The sequence below is a fragment of the Arvicanthis niloticus genome, chromosome 30, assembly GCF_011762505.2.
Source record: "Arvicanthis niloticus isolate mArvNil1 chromosome 30, mArvNil1.pat.X, whole genome shotgun sequence".
Taxonomy (NCBI): domain Eukaryota; kingdom Metazoa; phylum Chordata; class Mammalia; order Rodentia; family Muridae; genus Arvicanthis; species Arvicanthis niloticus.
This window is the reverse complement of record NC_133438.1, coordinates 3,977,685-3,984,758: the sequence shown is the minus strand read 5'-3', so window position 1 is coordinate 3,984,758 and position 7,074 is coordinate 3,977,685.

Below are 7,074 nucleotides of genomic sequence, written 5' to 3'. Positions count from 1 at the left end.
TACAGACAGTTATGAGCTGCCATGTGGGTTCCTGGAATTAAACCTAAATCTTCTGGAAGAGTAGCCAGTGCTCTTAACTGCTGAGCCATCTCTCCAGCACCCTTTTTTAATCATAATTTTAAATAGGTTGCTCTGGAGCCTAGACTGACTTCAGACTCATTCTGTACAATATGGTTTCTCTTTCCCACAATTTGTACAGTTTGGCTTGTCTCTCTTCCAAGCTACGCTAGAGGGTATGGATTTGAGATGTGCTCTTTCTGCTTGCTTGCCTCATGAATAAACTTTCTTTTTTCAAAACTCATTGTTTAATGATAGCATACTGTGTGATAGGGAAAACAAACCTGTCTCAGTAACATATTAATTTGTGTATGTGTACTCACAGATATACACACTCATTATTTATGTGCACATATATTTATGAACATGTATGTGATGCATGTATATGCACACTGAACAAATTAATATAATTTATAATGCACTACCTGGTAGATATTTGTATTCATGACTTAAGATATAAATATTAAATGTTTTGTTTGAGATATGCTTTATATTTATTGAGAAATTTATTACTATCAACAATTAAATAATAGAAATACACTGCAAATATGTTTACATTATTGTCTTTGCTTGCTTCTGTTATGCTTTTTTTTTTTTTTTTTACATTTCTTCCTTTATTCTATTCTTGTTTATATTTTGGGTGTGTATGCATGAATGGTTGTGAGGTGCTATGGTGCATTTGTGCAGTTCAAAGAACAAGTTGTGGGTTTTAGTTCTCTCCTTCCACCATGTGAGTTCCAGGAACCGAACTCATGTCCTTAGGCTTAGCGGCAAGTGCTTTTACCCGCTGAGCCATCTCGTTGGCCCAGTTCTCTTTTCTCTTCTTTTCTTGTCTGTGTTTTATTTTTATTATTTATTCTTCTCACATACAATACATCCCAACTGCAGCCTCCTCTCCCTCCACTCCTCTCATTTCTCCTCCACCTCCCATCTCCCCCAGATGCATTTCTCTCTTTCCCTTCAGAAAAGACCAAGCCTCCCAGGAATATCAACCAAGCGTAGAATAACAAAATGCAGTAAGACTAGGCACAAACCCTCCTATCAAGGCTGAAAGAGGCAACTCAACAGAAGAAAAAGGGCCCCAAGAGCAGGCAAAAGAGTCAGAGACCCCAACCACATCTACCGTTAGGAGTCTCACAAACACCAATTCCTTTTTTTCCTTCCTTTCTTCCTGTTAATGTTTTTTACTTTTTCTAAAACTTATTTATTTACATACATGACTGTTTTGCCTGCACACATGTCTGGGTACAACATGCATATGGACCATTTGCTCCCGGTTGTCACTGCGAGTTAGATTTGGTGATGTGGTTATGACTCACTTTACTTACTCGGGGTTCTTCTGCTGTTCAGCTAAGCTGTGTTCGCTACAGTCAGTGTTGAATGCACACATAGCCTTGACCTTCAGAAATTCAACTCTTGTGAGAAAACACTGTAGGTAAATCCCTTGGATTGGAATCTCTGTGATGAAGGGTTGACTTCCTGGCAAAGATTTCTTCTCTTTTATTTCTCCTCTTTTTTAAAAAAAGACGTTTTGAGACAGGATCTCAGTTTGCACTCCAGGTTAGTTTAAAATTCATAGTGTAACCCAAGCTAGCTTGGAATTTACAATGATTCTCTGATGGAACCTCTCTAGTGCTTAGAATTAAAGGTGTGAGTCACCCTGTGTGGCTCTCTGGTCAAGATTTCAGAAACTCCCCCACCCCCAGCAACAAATTTACAGTTTCCAGCTTAGGTGAGCTATCATTCAAACTGTTATTTTGAGCGGCCTGGAATTTTCTAAAAAGCAACTATGGAATATGATATTTGGGATCATTCTAGCTCACACATTTCTCTTTTTGTGAACAAGATAGACTGTTTTACAGCTTTTTATGGGCCATTTTAAAATTAATATATCATTTAGTTTTGTTGTGTGGTGTATGCACATATGTATGCTAGCATATGCACATGGTTGTGTGTGTGTGTGTGTGTGTGTGTGTGTGTGTGTGTGTGTCTGCTTGCTGGTATGGGTGTGTATGATAGCTAGAACTTTACATTGGGTGTATCCCTCAGTGGCTTCTCCCGTTCATTTATTTAGTCTGAAGTTGACTATTTTGGTTAGATTGGCTGTTCAGTGAGCTCCCAGAATCTTCCTGTCCCTGCCTGTCAGTTTTGAGGTAACTAGCACATTGCCTGGCTTTTTATATAGGTTCTGGGGATAAGAATTTAGGTCCTGACTATTTGCATCTATTGTATTACTAGACCCTCAACCTAGAACTGACCTTAATACATGCATGTAATCAAAATGGTATAAAGCATAAAGGAGGAGGGGGATTGGAATAGGGGGTTCTAGGAAGGGGAAATGGGGAAAGGGGATGACATATGTATTGTAAATAAATAAAATATCCAATAAAAAAGAAACATAATAACTTAATTAAATATACTTTTTTCAAAAAAAAATAGGTCCTGTGTCATTGCCCTAGCCTCATTTGTCTTGTTTCTATTGTTTCTTTTTTTAATTGTTTGATAGGGTCTCATTATATAGCTTTGGCTGTCCTGGAACTTCTATGTAGACCGGCTGTGTTCTGACTCACAGAGATCCACCTGGCTCTCTGCCTTCTGAGTGCTGGGGTTAAAGCTATAATACCACAATACCCAGTTCCCCCAATCCTTTTTAAATTTATTCATGTTTGTTTATTTTATGGGTAAAGGTATTTTGCCTGCATGTATGTCTGTGTACCTCACACATACATTACACAAGGAGGAGAAAAGAGGATGTTAGATCCCCTGGAACTGGAGTTACAGACCTTTGTGAGCTACTACATGGGTGCTGGGAATCAAACCTGGGTCCTCTCGAAGAATAACTAGCATTCTCAAATGATGATCCATCTCTCCCACTCCCCATTAGTGTTAACTAAAGCAATTTATCAAGGAGTCAGGGTATGAGTGCAGATTATACTGTAACACATATGGTAGTTATTCATGATGCTTATGATGGTGGTAATGGTGTCATGGTTAGCGTGGCTTGCTGCATGTCGTCTGCTGTCCATCAGTGGTTGTGCTAATACAAGTTTGTTAGGTGAATTCTTTGCTCACAAGGAACCTGCTTTCTGCACAATGAAACTCAGGCTAAGAGAAATGGCTCAAAACCACAGACAGATAAGGTTTAAGAAGGACTTCAACAAGTATCTATTCCAGCTTGATTATGCACTAATTTTAAATGGAGAGGGAAACCTTGACTGGGAGAGCAGTGAGGGTTGTCTTCCCATGCTACATTTAGCAGAGAAGGAAGCAGAGAACTAAAGGAGCCAAGGTCCCTGTTCTGACATCTGAGATTATTTTATACTCATAAAATGTAAAGCCTCACTGACTTTATGGGTATGAGAGAACAGATTCTAAGGTTTATGTGGAGAGGCCGAAGACCCACAGGAGCCAAGACTCTAAGTCTGGAGGACCGTGTTGCAGTTATCATAACAGCCATGTGGTGCTGGCAGAGTGGATAAGTAGGTCAAGGACACAGGACAGAGAACACGGAAGCAGACCCACTCCTACAGCCAAAAGAACTCTAACACAGGCACAAGCAAGGCACAGGTGGAGAGTGACACCCAAAAAGTGAGACTGAAAAAAAACTGGACATGAACAAGACAAATAAAAACAAACAAACACAACACACAGCACACACACATATACATGCGCACGCCCGTCTGCAAACCCTATACCCTTCCCCCAAAATATGTTGAATGAATCACACACCTACATAATATGCAAAGATAGCATGGGAAAAGTAAATCTAGATAGCTTAGAGTTTGCCATGAGTTTTTAGATACACACACACACACACACACACACACACACACACACACAATGTGATGGATTGTATATAGCCAGGGAGTAGCACTATTAGAAGGTGTGGTCCTGTTGGAGTAGGTGTGTCACTGTGGGTGTGGGCTATAAGACCCTCATCCTAGCTGCCTGGAAGGCAGTATTCTACTAACAGCCTTCAGATGAAGATGTAGAACTCTCAGCTCCTCCTGCACCATTCCTGCCTGGGTGCTGTCGTGCTCCTGCCTTGATGATACTGGACTAAACCTCTGAATCTGTAAGCCAGCCCCAATTAAATGTCCTTATAAGTCTTGCCTTAGTCATGGTGTCTGTTTGCAGCAGTGAAACTCTAACACCACACACACACACACACACACACACACACACACACACACACACACTTACTTGAAGAGTCAAATCTAGTGTATGACTCCACAAAGCACTTACCTGGCATACTTCATTCACTAGACAGCAATTCTGCTATTTAAACTCTCTACGGTTTCATCAACATAAGGGCAATTCTTATTTAACATATAATTCAATGCAAATAAACATGTCAAGATTTTGCATATCTCATTTTATTTATTTATTCATTTTGGTCTAGGAGGATAAACTAGGGAACAATCTTGTTTGTTTGGTGTCTTTGTCTGTTTGTTTTTGTTTGTTTTAGAGACAAGATCTGACAAAGACCACTCCCACAGTGACACACTTCCTCCAACAAGGTCACACCTACTCCAACAAGATCATACTTCCCAGTAGTGTCCTTCCCTGGGCAAAGCATATTCAAACCACCACAATGCCACATCCCCATCCTTGTGCCTCAGTCCTCGTACATCCCTTGGGACCCATCTCTGGATGTGATGGTTACTTTCGATTGACATATTGTCGAACAATATGGAAAGGAGTTTGGTTTTTTTAGTTTGTCAACCATAAAGTTTATTTCTTTGAAAGTGAGACAGGAATCAAAGCTTTATCTTACACTGGTGAGGGTTTAATAAGATTTTCTAAAATTCATACATTTTTAATTAAAATAGAATTATTTCACGTCCTACTCTCCTTTCCTTCTTCCTGCTTCTTCCATTTTCCTTCTCACTCTCAAATCGATAACCTCTTTTCCTTTGATTACTATTGTTATATACATGTGTGTGTTTGTGTATGTGTGCACGTATGCACAAATATATACAACCTGCTATATCTATTGCTGTTTGTGTGTATATGGTTTTAGGGTTGGCCACTTTGTATTGGATAACCAATTAGGGTTTCATCCCTGGGAGAGGGTAATTATCCCTCTCCTGGCAGTCATTAGTTGCCTATGGTTTTTGTTTTGTTGTTGTTTGTTTGTTTTTAACTGTACATTATGTATGTGTCTATGTAGGGGTTTATGTATGCGCCCTCAGAGGCCAGAAGAGGTGGTAGTGCCTGATGTGAGTGCTGCTGGCAACTAGACCAGGGTCCTGTGGAAGAGCAGCCATGGTCTAAACCACTGAGCCGCCTCTCCAGCCTTTGCCTGTAGTTCTTTGTCTAGGAGATGGGACCCCATGAAACCTAACCCCTAGAAGGGAGTCTTAGTGGGGAATTCTCTAGACTAGGTCAACCTGTGAGATGAGCAAGTGAGTGCGAGTTTGTGTGTGCATGCGTGTGTGTGTGTGTGTGTGTGTGTTTGTGTGTGTGTGTGTGTGTGTGACATTGTTTTCTTGCCTGTAGAACTTAGGAGAGGGCACTGGATCCTCGGGAGCTGGAGTTATAGGACCTTGTAAGTTGCCCGACGTGGAGTTGAGACCCTAGTTTTTGTCTTCTGCGAGAGCTCTGCACTACTGAGCCCTTATCTTCCCAGCCCCAGAGGGTTCTGAATTGGTTTAACTGAGGTGGGAAGACGCACCCTTAATATGAGAGGTACCATGTCTTAAACTGAGCTATGAACTGAATGAAAAAGAGAAGGTGAGCCTGGCACTGGCGTGCACTAATTAACTCATTTCTCTCTCCTCTTGACTATGGATGGATGGGACTGGTTGCTCCAGGTTCTGGCCGCTTTGACTCTCCATAGTGATGGACTGTAACTGGCTGTTGTGAGCCAAATGTTCCCTCTTCTCTCAAAAGATGCTTTTGCCAAAGAATTTCCAGTAACAGGAAAAGGAATTAAGACACTGGCCCTCCTGGGGAAAGCTTTACCCACTCCCTCAGTGTGAGCCCCAGCTTCCTGGATTCCTTCAGGCCTGTCTTACTAGAATGTCCACATGAGCCCCACAGCCCAGAGATTCCCCTGGAATTGATTTAGCTGTACTGTTGCCCGTGGACACTGTTGTCTGAGATGATCTTCCAGTCCTTCAGCCCAGCTTTACTGGTGTGTCTACCAGGTCTTACTGGTTTCAGTAACCCCTGGTAACTCCACAACATAGGTCCTTTGTTACATGCCTCAATTACTACAGTGTCCCTGATCACAGCCCAAGGCTTTGGACTGTCCCTTTAACCAAGTCCTCACCATGGTGAGTGGCTTGCTCTGAGTAACTGTGACACCCAGATGCCATGATGGAAATGGGCAAGCATATGAAATGGCCTTAGGTGAGCCCAGAAAATGGCCCCTCCCACCTGACTCCCACAGTTCAAGGGATAGGAACATGCCTGAGCCCAGGAAGCTCGCTCCAGGCTCCTGGGCCTCGTGCATCAGATGGGTCAGAGAAGCTCCTTTTCGTGGTGGCAGATCAGGAGACTCATGACTGTTCAAAGTGCTGAGAGCAAGGCACTTTGAGTGCTCAACAAGAAATGGGCCACTTGTCCCGAACTGATCTCTATAGGCTAAGGGAGAATTGTGGAGGAGGGGAGTGGAAAAAAATGTAAGCCCTAGAAGATGAGGACGGTGCTGTGAAGTGCTGTCTTGTGGGCACGACATGACTGTAAGAACTCACAGCAACGTGGTCATCTATGCAAGACCTGCAAGAGGGAAAAGCAGTTAAACTACTAAGCATGGCTGGAGGAGGGGCTCCTGAGGTGCTGTTGGCAGTTGATGGCTACTGGAGGAGGTAGAGTCACTTTTCTTTAGGGGTACTGTTGATATTCAATATTCAATATATTGTGGAATATTTAGGACAACTGCAAGATTGCCTATGCCCCAGAGGATGGCTCCAAACCCAGGGCCATATAGGCATTGCTAATTAGACTCATTGGCTTAAAAAAAAAAATTTACTTGGGAGAGAGATGCATTGGGGGTGCATGTAAAGGGGG